General features: G+C 39.0%; 1 non-coding gene across 1 annotated transcript; it reads left to right on the top strand.

The window, feature by feature from the left end:
* The first annotated feature begins 14,137 nt into the window (after positions 1 to 14,137).
* On the top strand, positions 14,138 to 14,241 carry LOC130964130 (small nucleolar RNA R71). Its single transcript, XR_009080238.1, has one exon. It is a non-coding gene; the product is annotated as a small nucleolar RNA R71 (small nucleolar RNA).
* The last annotated feature ends 7,043 nt before the right edge of the window (positions 14,242 to 21,284 follow it).

Raw genomic sequence — 21,284 nt, 5'->3', positions numbered from 1 at the left:
TCTGTGCTTAGAGCTTGTTAAGTGATGCCCAACACCAAACTTAGAATTAATGTTTGGAGGCTCTGTAATGCTTTGCACAGAAAGAGAGGGTTGGCACACAAGGTGTTGCACAGTTATCTCTCTTTTAGAGGGAGAATTGGGATGAGACATCTTAAATAAGATATGATCCTCCCCTAACTTTAGGGTTAGTTCTCTTTTAGCCACATCAATGATAGCATTAGCTGTGACTAGGAAAGGTCTTTCAACTTTAACCAAGACATCCTCTATTAAACCGTATGGCTTCTTCATGGTCTTGTCTGCCATCTCTAAAGAGATGTGTGTAGCTTGTACCTCAAAGATACCCAACTTCTCCATTACAGAGAGTGGCATAAGGTTAATGCTTGACCTTAGATCCCACAGAGCCTTATTAAAGGTCATAGTGCCTATGGTACAAGGAATCAGAAAGTGTCCAGGATCTGAAAGCTTCTGAGGTAGCTCTTGCTAAACCAAAGTATGGAGTTCTTTGGTGAGCAGTGGAGGTTCTACCTTCAGAGGCTTTGTACCAAATAGCTTGGCATTCAGCCCCATAAGAGCTCCTAGGAAATGAGCAACTTGGTCTTCCCTAGTGTCTTCATGCTCACTTGAGGATGAGTAGTCATCAGAATACATCCACTACAGAAGTGCATTCAAAGAAACCTCAATTGTTTTTATGGTTTCCTTTGGTTTTGGGCTAGAAGGTTCTTGAGTGGGATTTAAGCACTTAAGGGGTGTGCTTTGGCTGGCGTTCAACGCTAGCTTTGTCAGCTTATTGGGCGTTGAACGCCCTTGCTGTCCACCTTGACTAGCGTTAAATGCCAGTCCCTCTAGCATTCTGGGTGTTGAACGCCCAGCAGGGATGTCCTTGCTGGCGTTCAATGCCAGCTTCCCTGGGTTGGTAGGCGTTGAATGCCCAGTGAAAGCTTCTTCACTAGCGTTCAATGCCTTCCCATTTTCCTCCAATTCAGACTTAACCTCTATGGTTATGGCTTTGCACTCTTCTCTAGGATTAACCTTAGTATTACTGGGAAGAGTGTCAGTAGGGATCTCAGGGATCCTCTTTCTCAGTTGACCAACTTGAACCTCTAAGTTTCTAATGGAGGACCTTGTTTCATTAATGAAACTATGGGTGGCCTTAGTGTGGCTGGAAACCATAATGGCTAAGTCAGAAAGACTCTGCTGAGAGGTCTCCATATTCCCTTTAGAAGATGGGAATGGTGGCCTGTTGTTGAACCTATTATGGTTCCTACCACCTTGATTGAAACCTTGCTGAGGTTTTTGTTGATCCTTCCATGAAAGGTTAGGATAATTCCTCCATGAAGAGTTGTAAGTGTTTCCATAGGATTCTCCCATGTAATTCACCTCCTCTATGGTGGGTTGAGCAGGATCATAAGCTTCTTCTTCAAGAGAAGCTTCCTGAGCACTGCCAGCTGCAGTTTGCATCCCAATGAGATGTTGAGAGATCACGTTGACCTGTTGGGTCAAGATCTTATTCTGAGCCAAGATGGCATTTAGAGTCTTAGCTTTATGAACTCCTTTCTTCTGAGAGGTTCCATAGTTTACAGGATTCCTCTGAGAGGTATACATGAATTGGTTGTTTGCAACCATCTCAATAAGCTCTCTTGCTTCTGCAGGTGTTTTCTTCAAGTGCAGAGATCCACCTGTAGAGTTGTTCAATAAAATTTTGGACATCTCAGACAAACCATCATAGAACATGCCTATGATGGACTACTCTGAGAGCATGTTAAGAGGACATCTCCTGATCAGCTACTTGTATCTTTCCCAAGCTTCATAGAGGGTTTCACCTTCTCTTTCTTTGAAGGTTTGCACTTCCACTCTAATCTTGCTCATCCTTTGAGGAGGAAAAAACTTTGCTAGAAAAATATTAACCAGCTTTTTCCAAGAGTCAAGACTCTCTTTAGGCTATGCATCTAACCAGTTTATAGCTTTATCCCTTAAAGTAAAGGGAAAAAGCATTAGCTTGTAAATCTCTTGATTTACTCCATGAATTTTTACAATATCACAGATCTATAAAAATTCTGCTAAGAACTGATGTGTTCTAGTGGAAGTCCATGGAATTTGCAGTTCTGCTACAGAAGAGAGGCTAACTGAGGCTTAAGCTCAAAATTGTTAGCTCTAATGGCAGGTACAGCAATGCTTCTGCCATAAAAGTCAGAGCTAGACATGGTGAAATCACCAAGGACCTTTCTAAGCTTCTCTTGAAGTTCGGCCATGTCCTCTATTTCTTGTTCAAAACTTTTTGAAAGGTTTCTTCTAGAGTTTTGTGCTTTAATTTGTTGCAGGCTCCTCCTTAGAGTCTTTTCAAGTTCAGGATCAGGAGTCAAGAGGGGTTCTTTATCCCTGCTCCTGGTCATAAACAAAAAGAAAAGAAAAGAAAAGAAAGAGACCACTTGAGTTGGGGTTGAAATAGCTTCAGAAATGAGTTGGGTTGGGTTTTGGAGGCCCAGAATTCGCCCCAGCAATTTGCATTAATGAGCTCACATGATTTCGAGGTCACGCGTACGCGTCGGTCATGCGTATGCGTCGCCGGCCAAAATTCCTCCCACGCATACGCGTGGGTCACACGTACGCATCACTCGCAAATCTCCCTTGTGCGTACGAATGCATACTTGTGCGTGCGCACACATGCTGGAATTTCCAAACTCCATTTCTTCATGGTTTCTTCCCTTTTGCATGCTCTTTTTCTCACTTCTTCAACCCATACTTGCCTTGGAAACCTGAAATCACTTAACAAATACATCAAGGCACCGAATGGGATTAAAGTGAATAAAATTGACTAAAATTAAGCACAAAAAAGCATGTTTTCACTTTTAAGCACAATTTAGGAAGAAATCATGAAACTATGCTATTTCATTGAATAAACGTAGGAAAAGTTGATGAAATCCACCCAAATAGAGCAAATAAATACTATGAAATATGGATTCATCAAATGCCCAGTGATAAACCCATATTTTATGGTTTATCTTGTGCTTAATTGAGTGGATTTTATCAACTCTTCACCCACTTATTCATACTATTTGCGTGGTTTTGTATTTGCCTTCCTAATTATGTGCTTTGATTGAAAACATGCTTCTTTGACCTTAATTTTATTAATATTAATTCTCCTTTTATACCATTAGATGCCTTGATATGTGTGTTAAGTGTTTTCAGAGATTACAAGGCAGGAATGGCTCAGAGGATGGAAAGGAAGCATGCAAAAGTGGAAGGAATACAAGAAGTTGGAGAAACTGCTAAGCTGTCCATCCTGACCTCTTCGCACTCAAACAGCGATAACTTTAGCTATAGAGGTCCAAACGACACGGTTCCAGTTGCGTTGGAAAGCTAACGTCCGTGGCTTCGATTTGATATATAATATGCCATAGTGACCCTAACGCTAGGCGACGCGACCGCGTGCCCCATGCGGCCGCGTCGCAAGTGACGGAAATCAGCGAATTTGAATTCGCAACCAGTGAATTCTGGGCTGTTTTTGACCCAGTTCTCGGCCCAGAAAACACAGATTAGAGGCTATAAAGTAGAGGGATTGTATCCATTCATATCAGGCTCTCATACTTCACTCCTCATGATTTAGATTAATTTTGAGAGGGGTTCTCTCCTCTCTCTCTTAGGATTTAGGATTTCTCTTAGTTTTTGGAGTGACTCTCAATCCCAGGTTCTTTATTTTTATTTAATTTATGAACTCTTTCATGTTACATATAATTTTCTTAATTAATATTATTTGAGGTATTTCGGTTATTATTGCTTTCTTTTATTTACATGATTATTGCTTCCCATCTAAAAGCATTTTTATTCCAGTAGTTACAATTTTCTTTCCTTTTGGCTTTGGTTAAATAATTGGTGACTCTAGAGTTATCAAACTCATTGTTAGTTGAGAATTGGAATTAATTCATCCACTTAACTTACCTTCATAGTTAGAGGTTAACAAAGTGGGAGAAGAATCCAATCCTCATCACAATTGATAAGGATAACTGGGATAGGACCTCCAGTTCTTATACCTTGCCAAGAGATTTTATTAGTATTATTTTACTTATCATATAATATATTCGCACCTTACTTCCAAAACCCCAATTTACAACTCATAACCAATAATAAGAACATACCTCCCTGCAATTCCTTGAGAAGACGACCCGAGGTTTAAATACTCGGTTATTAATTTATTTAGGGGTTTGTTACTTGTGACAACCAAACCGTTTGTACGAAGGGATTTCTGTCGGTTTAGAGACTATATCTACAACGCGACTGTTTTTATGAAATTCTTTACTGGCAAAAATCCTAACGTCAAAATGGTGCCATTGCCGGGGAGTTGCTAACGTGTGCCTTATTATTGGTTATTGTAAATATTTTTCTTTTGCTTGTTTATTTATTTTCGTTTTTCCTTTTTATCTTTTTATCTTTTCACCGCCCAGCTGCCCCATTACTGACGTTCAGTGCCAGCTTCTGTACCACTTTGGGCGTTGAACACCGAGTAAGGCCTTCCTTACTGGCGTTCAATGCTAGTGATGGTGCTTCTTTGGGCGTTGAACGCCCAGTAAGGACTTCCTTACTGGCGTTCAACGCCAGGAATGGTGCTTCTTTGGGTATTAAATGCCTAGTAAGGACTTCTTTATTGGCTTTCAACTCCAATGCATCCTCTTCAGATTCGGCCTCAGTTTCTATAGTGATGGCCTTGTACTCTTCTCTTGGATTAATGATAGAGGCCTAAAGCGGGTTAGGAATTTATCTCAAAATAAAATTGGCGTTGTAAGTATAGTTCCAAACCCAACAATTACCAATATCAAATTAGAATTCTAAAGATTGTCACAAATCAAAGCAAATATAAACCGAGAGTATTTAGACTCCCGGGTCGTTATCCCAAGGAACTAATGCCAATGAATGCGTACAATTTTGGTTGTGAGAAAGCAAAGGGATTTTCAATGACTGAAAGCAAGCAATAAAAAGATAAAAGAACAAGACAAAATTGCAATTAAGAAACTAATAAAGCAATAAAAGAACTATGTATGTAAAATAAACAAGTAAATATAGCGCTAGCGCTTCGCGTTCTTTCTATTTCATCCCATTTTTTTCGGGATAGGCGGCGAATACTAATCTAATAGGTGAAGTTGTAGTCGTCTTACAAATTGGCTCGGACACCAGCTTTCCCAAAATCAATTCGTGCCCGCCCATTCTGTCACGCTCTAAATGGAATGGCTCTCTTAGTTACGCTGCGCCCTGGTCTGAGTCCCCACGTCCGCTCTTCTCTGCCCGCAACCCAAGAAGTTGGCTTTGCCAACACAACATTAGGGCCATCCCCTTCATTCTATGCCGACCCTAGCCCGGGGCTGGCTTTTTGGGAAGCCCGTTCCCACCGCGCTCACGGCCCGGCTGGCCTTCCAGCGGTAGTGGGAATTATCCCGTTCCCTGGTCAAAGACTTGGTTGGATGTGGGATCTACTCCACGAGAAGCAGTACGGACGTAGATGATATCATCACGACCTCTCTTTTCGTACCGCTAGGGATGCTTAACGCCACTTCAAAGTGATGTAAAAATGGTTCAAACCATAAAAGAAACATTGACTTGGGATGAGTTATGGAATCCCTTCCTTGCCATAACAATAACTATGATAATTATGATGGATTAATCTCACTAAGTCAACCCTTAACATCGAAGGATAAGTTAAGTGAGCATAATTATTATTAATCCATAATTCCTAACTAACTTACCAAATTAATTGCTAAAAACCTAGCATTAGTGGAAACAATAATAACTAACAAACCAAGAATTATCACTAAATATTGGACATTATGGCTCTAGTAATCCATAAACTCATTTTTTCCAAGCTAAAAGGGTGGAAATCTACCCCATAATCAAAATTGGCATTTCATCAAACACATAGTGGACATAAACATAAAACATGGCAAAATTAGAAAAATGGTAAAAGCTATGAACCATAAATGATCAAAATCAATAAAAGCAACTCAAACAATCATATAAAAGCCATTAAACATCAAATTAATCAACTAGGAATCTAAAATTACAAGACCATGTAAATATGGACAAAGGAGATGAAAATAAAAGCAAGTGTAGAACAAGTGGTGTACTAAAAGAGACAATTAAAGAAATACTTACAATGAAAATTGCTAGAATCCAAAATCAAACTTGAAGTATAAAATTCTACAAAACCCTAATGTAAACCCTAAGAAAGAATTTCCTAATCTACACTATTCCTACTCCTACTATGTGTTTTTCCTATTCACACACATTCATGCCTTAGTTTCTACTCAAAACACATATGCATTCCTTATTCATTTTTTTCTTTGGGGCAACCTTTGTCCCCTCTTATTATTATTATTTTTTATTTCTCTTTTTTTTTTCTATGACAAATGCATATGGTTAAAGCAAATTGATACATGAATATGCACCCATTTTCCAAGTTTTCAATGAAATACCCAAAATAACTTTTTCATTCACTACCAATGTTTCCCATAACTTCCCCCACACTTAAATGAACACACACCTTCAACCTAAGCTAATCCAGGATGCAATTCAAGGTCATTACATGGTTTTACACTTAGGGTTTTGATGTGGTTACAATTAGAACAAAGGGGATTAAGAGGCTCAAAAGGGGTTAACAAAGGTAGATACAAGGGTAGGTCTATATGGGTGAGTGAGTTTAATTCAATGATGGCCTCAATCATGCTAAATGCATTCAAACCATCAAACATTGGATATAAAGAATCAAGCAAAACCAAGATTACTATCATAGAAGGAGCATAGCATACGATGAACAAAAATAGTGGTTAAAATGCGTAACCACTCATTAAAGCTTAAAACTCACAAGGTATTTGTTCTTTACTCTTCTATGTTCCATAAAAGTCATTCAAGCAAGTTTAAAAACAATTTTCCAAATCAATTCAATTAGACACCCTTAAAACAAAATTCTTGGAAAATTTATGTTATTTTTCACCAAAGTTATTCCCTATATGTATGTATGATGTGATGGATGCAATTTTTTTTCAAAATTTTCCTAGTTCTTTTCCTAATTTTCAACAAATAAAAACTAACATGAATAATTAGGACAAAATTGACTAGGCACTATGCTATTCACAATATCCCATCACAACTTCTATTTATAAAGTATATATCATGCAAAAGATGCGAAATGAGGAAAATGCAATGCAACAATCAAAAACACTCCAAATATCTACAAGAAACAAAATAAAAGAAAACAAAAATAAAGTGAAAAGTGTTTGGAAAAGAAAGTTTACGCCTCAAAAATGATGAATTCTCCCCCACACTTAAGCGTTACACGGTCCTCCGTGCATGAACACGATCTGGGAAGAATGCCTCTACGTTCCTCCACCTTCAGCTGGTGGATGCGGGGGCTCCGGGTTGCTGTACACACAAGGAAACAATAATTGAGGAAAAAGTAAGATATGTGTGGTATGATAAAAGACAATGTGTGTATTCTAATTGTGCGCACACTTTAGAACATACATATTGGCCGGGTAAAAATAGAAACCACACAAGCGAAATAAATAGCATATGTTCCTCAATTAGGTGGCCTAGGTTGCACATAAAGAAGTAAAACTTAAGGCACAAGCAACCTGGTGGACGAAATTGTGATCCATGCTCTTTGTACTTGTATGAAATTTAATAATTGGCTCTATTTGAATTCACAACTCTGTTCAACTTAACCAGCAAGTGTACTGGGTCATCCAAGTAATACCTTACGTGAGTAAGGGTCGATCCCACAGAGATTGTTGGTATGAAGCAAGCTATGGTCACCTTGTAAGTCTCAGTTAGGCAGATTAAATTGGTTTATGGGATTTCGAATAATTAATAATAAATAGAAAATAAAAGGGATAGAAATACTTATGTAAATCAATAGTAGAAATTTCAGATAGGCGTATGGAGATGCTGTGCTCCTCTTGAATCTCTACTTTCTCATTGCTTTCATCCAATCCTTCTTACTCCTTTCCATGGCAAGCTGTATGTAGGGCATCACCGTTGTCAATGGCTACATCCCATCCTCTCAGTGAAAATGTTCCTATGCTCTATCACAGCACGGCTAATCATCTGTCGGTTCTCAATCAGGTTAGAATAGAATCCCTTGATTCTTTTGCGTTTGTCATCACGCCCAGCCTTCAGGAGTTTGAAGCTCGTCACAGTCATTCAATCCCAGAATCCTACTCGGAATACCATAGACAAGGTTTAGACTTTCCGGATCCTCATGAATGCCGCCATCTATCTAACTTATACCACAAAGATTTTGTTGGGGAATCTAAGAGATATGCGCCCGGCCTAAAGTAGAACGGAAGTGGTTGTCAATCACGTGCGTTCATAGGTGAGAATGATGATGAGTGTCACGGATCATCACATTCATCAAAGTGTTGTGCAACGTATATCTTGGAATAAGAATAAAAGAGAATTGAATAGAAAGTAATAATAATTGTATTGAAACTTGAGGTACAGCAGAGCTCCACACCCTTAATCTATGGTGTGCAGAAACTCCACCGTTGAAAATACATAAGTAAAAGGTTCAGGCATGGCCGAATGGCCAGCCCCCAAAACGTGATCACAGGATTCAAATTACAATCCAGGATGAGATTATGATAGTAAAAAGTTCTATTTATAATAAACTAGCTCCTAGGGTTTACATGAGTAAGTAATTGATGCATAAATCAACTTCCGGGGCCCACTTGGTGTATGTTTGGGCTGAGCTTGATCTATCCACAAGCTGAGGCTTTTCTTGGAGTTGAACTCTAAGTTATAACGTGTTTTGGGCGTTCAACTCCGGATCATGACGTGTTTCTGGCGTTTAACTCCAGACAGCAGCATGTACTTGGCGTTCAACGCCAAGTTACGTCGTCAATTTCCGAATAAAGTATAGACTATTATATATTGCTGGAAAGCTCTAGATGTCTACTTTCCAACGCTATTGAGAGCGCGCCATTTGAAGTTCTGTAGCTCCAGAAAATCTATTTCGAGTGCAGGGAGGTCAGATTCCAACAGCATCAGCAGTCCTTTTGTCAACCTTTTTCAGAGTTTTGCTCAAGTCCCTCAATTTCAGCCAGAAATTACCTGAAATTACAGAAAAACACACAAACTCATAGTAAAGTCCAGAAATGTGAATTTAACATAAAAACTAATGAAAACATCCCTAAAAGTAGCTTGAACTTACTAAAAACTACCTAAAAATAATGCCAAAAAGCGTATAAATTATCCGCTCATCACAACACCAAACTTAAATTGTTGCTTGTCCCCAAGAAACTGAAAATCAAATAGGATAAAAAGAAGAGAATATACTATAAATTCCAGAATATCAATGAATATTAACTATAATCAGATGAGCGGGACTTGTAGCTTTTTGCTTCTGATCAGTTTTGGCATCTCACTTTTTCCTTTGAAGTTTAGAATGATTGGCTTCTCTAGGAACTTAGAATTTCGGATAGTGTTATTGACTTTCCTAGTTAAGCATGTTGATTCTTGAACACAGCTACTTATGAGTCTTGGCTGTGGTCCTAAGCACTTTGTTTTCCAGTATTACCACCGGATACATAAATGCCACAGATACATAACTGGGTGAACCTTTTCAGATTGTGACTCAGCTTGGCTAAAGTCCCCAGTTAGTGGTGTCCAGAGCTCTTAAGCACACTCTTTTTGCTTTGGATCACGACTTTAACCACTCAGTCTCAAGCTTTTCACTTGGACCTTCATGACACAAGCACATGGTTAGGGACAGCTTGATTTAGCCGCTTAGGCCTGTATTTTATTTCCTTGGGCCCTCCTATCCATTGATGCTTAAAGCCTTGGATCCTTTTTACCCTTGCCTTTTGGTTTTAAGGGCTATTGGCTTTTTCTGCTTGCTTTTTCTTTTTCTTTCTATTTTTTTTCTCCATTTTTTTTCGCAAGCTTCTTCTTTTTCACTGCTTTTTCTTGCTTCAAGAATCAATTTCATGATTTTTCAGATCATCAATAACATTTCTCTTTGTTCATCATTCTTTCAAGAGCCAACAGTTTTAACATTCATAAACAACAAGATAAAAAATATGCACTGTTCAAGCATTTATTCAGAAAACAAAAAGTATTGTCACCACATCAATATAATTAAATTAAATTCAAGGATAAATTCGAAATTCATGTACTTCTTGTTCTTTTGAATTAAAACATTTTTCATTTAAGAGAGGTGAAGGATTAATGGATTTTATTCATAGCTTTAAGACATGGTTACTACATACTAATGATCATGAAGTAGAGACACAAAACAGATAAACATAACATAGAAATAAAAAAAACAGAAAGAGATAAGAACAAGGAATGAATCCACCTTTAGTGGCATCTTCTTCTTGAAGGACCAACAATGTCCTTTTGCTCTTCTATGTCCCTTCCTTGCCTTTGTTGCTCCTCCCTCATTGCTCTTTGATCTTCTCTTATTTCATGGAGAATGATGGAGTGCTCATGATGTTCCACCCTTAATTGTTCAACATTGTGGCTCAAATCTTCTAAGGAAGTGTTGAGTTGTTCCCAATAGTTGTTGGGAGGAAAGTGCATTCCTTAAGGCATCTCAAGGATTTCTTGATGATAAGCTTCCTCATGCATCTCTTGAGAACCGTGAAGGGTCTCTCTTGCTTGCTCCATCCTCTTCTTGGTGATGGGCTTATCCTCTTCAATGAGGAAAAGCTAGCCGTGCCATGGTGGAGGGCTTCTCGGCTATTTTGTAGAATTCATTGGAGATGACTTCATGAACTTCTACTTCCTCTCCAATCATGATGCTATGAATCATGATGGCCCGATCCATAGTAACTTCAGATCGGTTGCTAGTGGGAATGATGGAGCGTTGAATGAACTCCAACCATCCTCTAGCCACAGGCTTGAGGTCCAGTCTTCCTAGTTGAACTGGCTTGCCTTTGGAGTCTCTCTTCCACTGAGCTCCTTCCACACATATGTCCATTAGGACTTGGTCTAACCTTTGATTAAAGTTAACCCTTCTAGTGTAGGGGCATTCATCTCCTTGCATCATGGGCAAGTGAAACGCCAACCTCACATTTTCCGGACTAAAATCTAAGTATTTTCCCCGAACCATTGTGAGATAATTCTTTGGATTCGGGTTCATACTTTGATCATGGTTACTAGTGATCCATGCATTGGCATAGAACTCTTGAACCATTAAGATTCCGACTTGTTGCATGGGGTTGGTTAAGACTTCCCAACCTCTTCTTCGGATCTCATGTCGGATCTCTGGATACTCATTCTTTTTGAGCTTGAAAGGGACCTCATGGATCACCTTCTTCTTTGCCGCAACATCATAGACGTGGTCTTGATGGCTCTTAGAGATGAATCTTTCCATCTCCCATGACTCGGAGGTGAAAGCTTTTGTCTTCCCTTTTCCTTTTCTAGAGGATTCTCCGGCCTTAGGTGCCATTGATGGTAATGGAAAAATAAAAAGCTTATGCTTTTACCACACCAAACTTAAAATATTGCTCGTCCTCGAGCAATAGAAGAAAGAAGAGAAGAAGAAGAAAAAGAAGAGAATATGGTAGAGAAGGGGAAGTGTAGGTTCGGCCTAGGTGAAGAAGAAGGGGTTGTGTTGTGTGAAAATGAAGTAGAATGGAAGGGTATATATAGGGAGAGGGGGTAGTGTGTATTCGGCCATTTAGGGTGGGAATGGGTGGGAAAATGTTTTTGAATTTTTGAAGGTAGGTGGGATTTATGGGGAAGAGGGGATGGATGTGAATGGTGAAGGGGGTGATTGGGAAGAGGAATTGAGGTGATTGGTGAAGGGTGTTGGGAAGTGTGACATGGGGAAGAGTAATCACAAAAAATAGGATTAGGAGGTAAGGTAGGAATATGGTAGATGGGGATCCTGTGGGGTCCACAGATCCTGAGGTGATCCTGTGGGGTCCACAGATCCTGAGATGTCAAGGAATTCCATTCCTGCACCAAATAGGCATGTAAAATGCCTTTGCACACCATTCTGGCATTTAAACGCCGTGTGGTGCACATTCTGGGCGTTCAACGCCCATGTAAAGCATGTTTCTGGCGTTGAACGCCAGTTTCATGCTTGTTACTGGCGTTCAGTGCCAGTTTTTCCTCTCTGGGCACATTTCTGGCATTCAGCGCCAGAATGTTGCTTGTTTCTGGCGTTCAGCGCCAGAATGATGCTCTGTTCTGGCATTGAACGCCGGCCAGATGCATCTTACTGGCGTTGAACGCCAGCCTGTGCTTCCTCTAGGGTGTGATTTTTTTCTTCTGCTGTTTTTGATTATGTTTTTAATTTTTATGATTTTTTCGTGACTCCTCATGATCATGTACCTAATAAAACACAAAATAACAATAAAATAGAATAAAATAAAAATTAGATAAATAAAATTGGGTTGCCTCCCAACAAGCGCTTCTTTAATGTGAATAGCTTGACAGTGGCTCTCATGGAGCCACAAGGTGATCAGGTCAATGTTGTATAGTCCCAACACCAAACTTAGAGTTTGGATATGGGGTCTCAACACCAAACTTAGAGTTTGGTTGTGGCCTCCCAACACCAAACTTAGAGTTTGACTGTGGGGGCTTTTCTTGACTCTGAACTGAGAGAAGCTCTTCATGCTTACTCTCTTTTGTCACAGAAGGATGGCCATGTGCCTTAAACACAAGGTAGTCCCCATTCAATTGAAGGACTAATTCACCTCTGTTGACATCTATCACAGCTCCTGCTGTGGCTAGAAAAGGTCTTCCAAGGATGATGCAATCATCCTCTTCCTTTCTAGTGTCTAAGATTATGAAATCAGCAGGGATGTAAAGGCCTTCAACCTTTACTAACACGTCCTCCACTATTCCATAAGCTTGTCTCAATGACTTGTCTGCCAATTGTAAAGAGAACAAGGCAGGTTGTACCTCAATGATCCCCAGCTTCTTCATTACAGAGAGTGGCATAAGATTTATCCCTGACCCCAGATCACACAGAGCTTTTGCAAAGGTCATGGTGCCTATGGTACAAGGTATCAAAAACTTGCCAGGATCTTGTTTCTTTTAAGGTAAAATTTGCTGAATCCAGGTATCCAGTTCACTAATGAGCAAGGGAGGTTCACTTTCCCAAGTCTCATTACCAAACAACTTGGCATTCAGCTTCATGATAGCTCCTAAATATTGAGCAACTTGCTCTCCAGTCACATCTTCATCCTCTTCAGAGGAAGAATAGTCTTCAGAGCTCATGAATGACAGAAGGAGATTTAATGGAATCTCTATGGTCTCTATATGAGCCTCAGATTCCTTTGGATCCTTAATAAGAGACTCCTTCTTGCTTGAGGGACGTCCCAGGAGGTCTTCCTCACTAGGATTTTCGTCCCCCTCCTCCCTTGTGCATTCGGCCATATTGATTATATCAATGGCCTTGCACTCTCCTTTTGGATTCTCTTTTGTATTGCTTGGGAGAATACTGGGAGGAGTTTCAATGACTTTCTTACTCAGCTGGCCCACTTGTGCCTTCAGATTTCTAATGGAGGATCTTGTTTCACTCATGAAACTGAAAGTGGCCTTTGACAGATCAGAGACTAGATTGGCTAAATTAGAAGTGTTTTGTCCAGAATTCTCTGTCTGTTGCTGAGAAGATGATGGATATGGCTTGCTATTGCTCAGCCTATTGCATCCACCATTGTTAAAGCCTTGTTGAGGCTTTTGTTGATCCTTCCATGAGAAATTTGGATGATTTCTCCATGATGAGTTATAGGTGTTTCCATAAGGTTCACCCATGTAATTAACCTCTGCCATGGCAGGGTTTTCAGGATCATAAGCTTCTTCAGAAGCTGCCTCTCTAGTACTGTTGGATGCTTGTTGCCATCCATTCAGATTTTGAGAGATCTTGTTGACCTGTTGAGTCAACACTTTGTTCTGAGCCAATATGGCATTCAGAGCATCAATTTCAAGAACTCCTTTCTTCTGAGGTATCCCATTATTCATGGAATTCCTTTCAGAGGTGTACATGAATTGGTTGTTTGCAACCATATCAATGAGTTCTTGAGCCTCTTCAGGCATTTTCTTTAGGTGAATAGATCCACCTGCAGAATGGTCCAGTGACATTTTCGAAAATTCAGAGAGACCATAATAGAATATATCTAATATGGTCCATTCTGAAAACATGTCAGATGGACATCTTTTGGTCAGCTGCTTGTATCTTTCCCAAGCTTCATAGAGGGATTCACCATCTTTTTGTTTAAAGGTTTTAACATCCACTCTCAGCTTGCTCAGCTTTTGAGGAGGAAAGAATTTATCCAAGAAGGCAGTGACCAGCTTATCCCAAGAGTCTAGGCTATCCTTGGGTTGCGAATCCAACCATATTCTAGCTCTGTCTCTTACAGCAAAAAGGAAAAGCATGAGTCTGTAGACTTCAGGATCAACTCCATTCGTCTTTATAGTCTCACAGATCTGCAAGAACTCAGTTAGAAACTGATAAGGATCTTCAGATGGAAGTCCATAAAACTTGCAGTTTTGTTGCATTAAAGCAACTAGTTGAGGCTTAAGCTCAAAATTATTGGCTCCAATGGCAGGAATGGAGATGCTTCTTCCATCAAACTTGGACGTTGGCTTTGTGAAGTCACCAAGCATTCTCCTTGCATTATTATTATTTTTGGCTGCCATCTCCTTCTCTTGTTCTAATGTTTCTAAAAGGTTACCTTTAGATTGTTGTAACTTAGCTTCTCTTAATTTTCTCTTCAGGGTCCTTTCAGGTTCTGGATCAATTTCAACAAGAGTGCCTTTATCCTTGTTCCTGCTCATATGAAAGAGAAGAAAACAAGAAAAGAAAGAGGAATCCTCTATGTCACAGTATAGAGATTCCTTTGTGTTAGTAGAAGAAGAAAGGGGATAAGGAAAGGAGAATGGTTCGGATTTTTAGATGAAGAGAGGTGAAGAGAAGTGTTATTAATTAAATAATTAAATAGAATAAGAAAAGAGAGGGAGAATTTCAAAAATAATTTTGAAAAAAGGGGTTAGTATTTTCGAAAATTAAAAGATATTAAAACATGAAACACTTAATTAATTAAAAAGAATTTTTGAAAAGGAGGGAGGTATTTTCGAAAATTAGAGAGGGAAAAGTAGTTAGGTGGTTTTGAAAAAGATAAGAAACAAGCAAAAAGTCAAAGAGTTAATTGAAAAAGATATTAAAATCAAATTTGAAAAGATAAGAAGATACGAGGTTAGATAAGATATTTTGAAATCAAATTTTGAAAAAGATAAAAATTTTGAAAAAGATAAGATAAAAAGGTAAGATTTTTAAGAAAAAGATATTTTGAAAAAGATTTAATTTTTAAAATGACTTAGCTAACAAGAAACTACAAGATAAGATTCTAGAATTTAAAGATTGAACCTTTCTTAACAAGAAAGTAACAAACTTCAAATTTTTGAACCAATCACATTAATTGTTAGCATATTTTTGAAAATATGATATAAAGATAAGAAAAAGATTTTGAAAAGAAAAGATTTTTAAAAATTGAAATTTTGACTTGACTTGAAAGAAACAACTAATTTTTAAAAATTTTTGACCAAGTCAACCCAAAATTTCGAAAATTTGGAGAGAAAAAAGGAAAAGATATATTTTTTATTTTTGAATTTTTAATTATGAGAGAGAAAAACATAAAAATGACCCAAAATATGAAAATTTTGGATCAAACACATAATGCATGCAAGAACACTATGAATGTCAAGATGAACACCAAGAACACTTTGAAGATCATGATGAACATCAAGAATATAATTTTGAAAAATTTTTGATGCAAAAAAAAACATGCAAGACACCAAACTTAGAAATCTTTAATGCATGGACTCTAACAAACAAAAAATGCACATGAAAAACAACTAACAACACAAAACAAGAAAATATCAAGATCAAACAAGAAGACTTACCAAGAACAACTTGAAGATCATGAAGAACACTATGAATGCATGGAATTTTTGAAAAATGCAAGAAAAAATTTTAAAGCATGCAATTGACACCAAACTTAAAAATTGACTTAAGACTCAAACAAGAAACACAAAATATTTTTGGTTTTTATGATTTTCTAATTTTTTTGGATTTTTATTATTTATTTATTTTTTTTCGAAAATGAAGTTTAGAAAAACGAAAAATAAAAGAAAAAATTTTGAAAAAGAATTTTGAAAAGAAAATTACCTAATCTGAGCAACAAGATGAACCGTCAGTTGTCCATGCTCGAACAATCCCCGGCAACGGCGCCAAAAACTTGGTGGACGAAATTGTGATCCATGCTCTTTGTACTTGTATGAAATTTAATAATTGGCTCTATTTGAATTCACAACTCCGTTCAACTTAACCAGCAAGTGTACTGGGTCATCCAAGTAATACCTTACGTGAGTAAGGGTCGATCCCACAGAGATTGTTGGTATGAAGCAAGCTATGGTCACCTTGTAAGTCTCAGTTAGGCAGATTAAATTGGTTTATGGGTTTTCGAATAATTAATAATAAATAGAAAATAAAAAGGGATAGAAATACTTATGTAAACCAATAGTGGAAATTTCAGATAGGCGTATGGAGATGCTGTGCTCCTCTTGAATCTCTACTTTCTCATTGCTTTCATCCAATCCTTCTTACTCCTATCCATGGCAAGCTGTATGTAGGGCATCACCGTTGTCAATGGCTACATCCCATCCTCTCAGTGAAAATGTTCCTATGCTCTGTCACAGCACGGCTAATCATCTGTCGGTTCTCAATCAGGTTGGAATAGAATCCCTTGATTCTTTTGCGTTTGTCATCACGCCCAGCCTTCAGGAGTTTGAAGCTCGTCACAGTCATTCAATCCCAGAATCCTACTCAGAATACCATAGACAAGGTTTAGACTTTCCGGATCCTCATGAATGCCGCCATCTATCTAACTTATACCACGAAGATTCTGTTGGGGAATCTAAGAGATATGCGCCCGGCCTAAAGTAGAATGGAAGTGGTTGTCAATCACGTGCGTTCATAGGTGAGAATGATGATGAGTGTCACGGATCATCACATTCATCAAAGTGTTGTGCAACGTATATCTTGGAATAAGAATAAAAGAGAATTGAATAGAAAGTAATAATAATTGTATTGAAACTTGAGGTACAGCAGAGCTCCACACCCTTAATCTATGGTGTGTAGAAACTCCACCGTTGAAAATACATAAGTGAAAGGTTCAGGCATGGCCGAACGGCCAGCCCCCAAAACGTGATCACAGGATTCAAATTACAATCCAGGATGAGATTATGATAGTAAAAAGTTCTATTTATAATAAACTAGCTCCTAGGGTTTACATGAGTAAGTAATTGATGCATAAATCCACTTCCGGGGCCCACTTGGTGTATGTTTGGGCGGAGCTTGATCTATCCACGAGCTGAGGCTTTTCTTGGAGTTGAACTCTAAGTTATAACGTGTTTTGGGCGTTCAACTCCGGATCATGACGTGTTTCTGGCGTTTAACTCCAGACAGCAGCATGTACTTGACGTTCAACGCCAAGTTATGTCGTAAATTTCCGAATAAAGTATAGACTATTATATATTTCTGGAAAGCTCTGGATGTCTACTTTCCAACGCCGTTGAGAGCGCGCCATTTGGAGTTCTGCAGCTCCAGAAAATCTATTTCGAGTGCAGGGAGGTCAGATTCCAACAGCATCAGCAGTCCTTTTGTCAGCCTTTTTCAGAGTTTTGCTCAAGTCCCTCAATTTCAGCCAGAAATTACCTGAAATTACAGAAAAACACACAAACTCATAGTAAAGTCCAGAAATGTGAATTTAACATAAAAACTAATGAAAATATCCCTAAAAGTAGCTTGAACTTACTAAAAACTACCTAAAAACAATGCCAAAAAGCGTATAAATTATCCGCTCATCACAACCCTAGGTAACCACAAGAGTGAATTGAGTGTATAAGAAATTGGATATTGGAATTGTGCAAGTGAAAGCGCAAAATTTATATGAGATAGCACAATAAACAACAACCAATCAATTAATGAAAAGGAGACCACTTATTCATCATGAAATATAAGGAAAAAGTCACATGGTGAAGGTACTTGTTACACAAAGTGATAAGCTTGATAAAAATCAAGTTAAGTCACTCAAAAAAATGCAAAGCATTAACAAGGAACAAGTACCGGTCATGTGATGAATGTAATATGAAAGATCATGATGAACAAGTAATTTCAACTCACTTCACTTAATTCTATATGCACTTAAAAAATTTCACCTAATATGCAACAAAACTAAATGTGCAAATTCAATTAAGTGCTAGTAATTTAAGGCAAGGTATAAGTGCATTGATGAAATTCAATCAAGAAGCAATCCAATCATTATAAAGCAACACTTGCAACTTATTCAATTTAGAAACAAGTAAACCAAAACTAATATAATTACTAAAATGAAAATGACACGCTATGAAAACTAAGTAAAACAAGTAGAGAAACATGGAAAATTCAAGAAAGGGAGGGATGGAAGGGTGGAAGTGCGTTAGGGCTTAATTGAAAGAGCAATGAGAAATTTGTCCAAAACAGCACTTGTGCGTATGCACACTAGGTAAAACATGGGAGTTATGCACTCACACAAGTCGTGCGAACGCTCTGGACAGTGGGGGGTGTAAGAGGTGTGCGTACGCACTAGTGTGTGCGCACGCCAGGACACCCCTTTTTTTGTATAGACAAAGATCATGTGTGTGTGCGCACAGGTGTCTGTGTGCACACACAGGAGCGAAAAAGGGTGGGGTTCACGCGCACAAGCTGTGCCAGCGGTCCCACTAGAGGGTGTGTATGAACGTGTGCACGCGCACAGCATTGTGTGCTCACACAAAGGACCACGAAACAGGGGTTGCGTGCGTACGCATGATAAACCCCAATTTTGTGGTTTATCTTGTATTGATTTGAGGGGATTTTATCAATACTTTCCGCACTTATCCACATAAAATGCATGGTTTTGTGTTTCCTTCCTTATTTTGCCTCATGATTGAAAACATGCTTACTTCACCGTAAAAATTCTTTATTTTAATCTCTTCTATTACCATTCGATGTCGTGACGCGTTTGTTGAGTGATTTCAGAGTCTACAGGGCAAGATTGGTTTAGAAGATGGAAAGGAAGCATGCACAAATGGAAGGAACATGAAGCTTTGGAGCTTTGGAGCTTAAGCATCGACGCGCACGCATACCTCCACGTACGCATGGATGCATGCTGCTGGGAATCGACGTGCATAGCTGACTCATTCGCGTCTATTGGAAAAACCTTACCGACGCGTGCGCGTACCTTACGCTTACGCGTGGATTGAGTTGTTCATCGATGCGCACGCGTGCTTGACGCGTACGCATGGTGCCCAGCACGTGACCTCATTAATGAAATCATGATTGGCGATTTCTAAGGCTCTGGAGGTCCAATTCCAGGCTGGCTATTGATGAGCGGATAATTTATACACTTTTTGGCATTGTTTTTAGTATGTTTTTAGTATGATCTAGTTAGTTTTTAGTATATTTTTATTAGTTTTTAGTTAAAATTCACTTTTCTGGACTTTACTATGAGTTTGTGTGTTTTTCTGTGATTTCAGGTATTTTCTGGCTGAAATTGAGGGAGCTGAGCAAAAATCTGATTCAGAGACTAAAAAAGACTACAGATGCTGTTGGATTCTGACCTTCCTGCACTCAAAGTAGATTTTCTGGAGCTACAGAAGCCCTATTGGCGCGCTCTCAACGGCGTTGGAAAGTAGACATCCTGGGCTTTCCAGCAATATATGATAGTCCATACTTTGCCCAAGATTTGATGGCCCAAACCGGCGTTCAAAGTCACCCTCAGAATTCCCAGCGTTAAACGCCGGAACTGGCACCAAAATGGGAGTTAAACGCCCAAACTGGCATAAAAGCTGGCGTTTAACTCCAAGAAGAGTCTCTACACGAAAATGCTTCATTGCTCAGCCCAAGCACACACCAAGTGGGCCCGGAAGTGGATTTTTATGTTATTTACTCATCTCTGTACACCCTAGGCTACTAGTTTCCTATAAATAGGACATTTTACTATTGTATTTTCATCTTGGTTCCTCTGGTTCCCTCTCTGGGGCCGAAACCAATGATTACTCTTGTTCTTATGTATTTTCAACGGTGGAGTTTCTACACACCATAGATTAAGGTGTGGAGCTCTGCTGTACCTCGAGTATTAATGCAATTACTATTGTTCTTCTATTCAATTCCGCTTGTTCTTTAATTTGTCCAAGATATCACTTGTTCTTCAACTTGATGAATGTGATGATCCGTGACACTCATCATCATTCTCACTTATGAACAAAGTGACTGACAACCACTTCTGTTCTACAAGCAACCAAGGCTCTAGTGAATATCTCTTGGATTCTTTAACCGGAATCTTCGTGGTATAGGCGAGAACTGATGGCGGCATTCAAGAGAATCCGGAAGGTCTAACCTTGTCTGTGATATTCTGAGTAGGATTCAATGATTGAATGACTGTGACGTGCTTCAAACTCCTGAGGGCGGGGCGTTAGTGACAGACGCAAAAGAATCACTGGATTCTATTCCGGCCTGATTGAGAACCGACAGATGGATAGCCGTGCCGTGACAGGGTGCGTTGAACATTTCCAATGAGAGGATGGGAGGTAGCCACTGACAACGGTGAAACCCTTGCATAAGCTTGCCATGGAAAGGAGTAAGAAGGATTGGATGAAGACAGTAGGAAAGCAGAGAGATGGAAGGGAAGGCATCTTCATGCGCTTATCTGAAGTTCCTACCAATGAATTACATAAGTATCTCTATCTTTATCTTTTATATTATTTTCGTTCATCATCATATCCATTTGAGTCTGCCTGACTAAGATTTACAAGATGACCATAGCTTGCTTCATACCAACAATCTCCGTGGGATCGACCCTTACTCACGTAAGGTATTACTTGGACGACCCAGTGCACTTGCTGGTTAGTTGTGCGAAGTTGTGTAATGCCATGGAATTGAACTACCAAGTTTTTGGAGTTCATGACCGGGGATTATGAGAGTTGTGAAAAGTATTGTTCACAATTTCGCGCACCAAGTTTTTGGCGCCGTTGCCGGGGATTGTTTTGTGTATGGACAACTGACGGTTCATCTTGTTGCTTAGATTAGGTATTTTTCTTCAGAGTTCTTAAGAATGAATTCTAGTGTTTCAAGGTGATGTTCTTATCATCACCAAAGCTGATTGATCCTCATCAATTTAGCTCTTGAATGCAATGTCCTGCTGAAGCTTGGCTAGCTATGTCTAATTCCTTTAGACTAAAGCTTTAGACTAACATTGCATGATTCC

This window comes from Arachis stenosperma, chromosome 2, assembly GCF_014773155.1.
Source record: "Arachis stenosperma cultivar V10309 chromosome 2, arast.V10309.gnm1.PFL2, whole genome shotgun sequence".
Lineage (NCBI taxonomy): Eukaryota > Viridiplantae > Streptophyta > Magnoliopsida > Fabales > Fabaceae > Arachis > Arachis stenosperma.
This window is presented reverse-complemented; position numbering and strand designations above follow the sequence as displayed.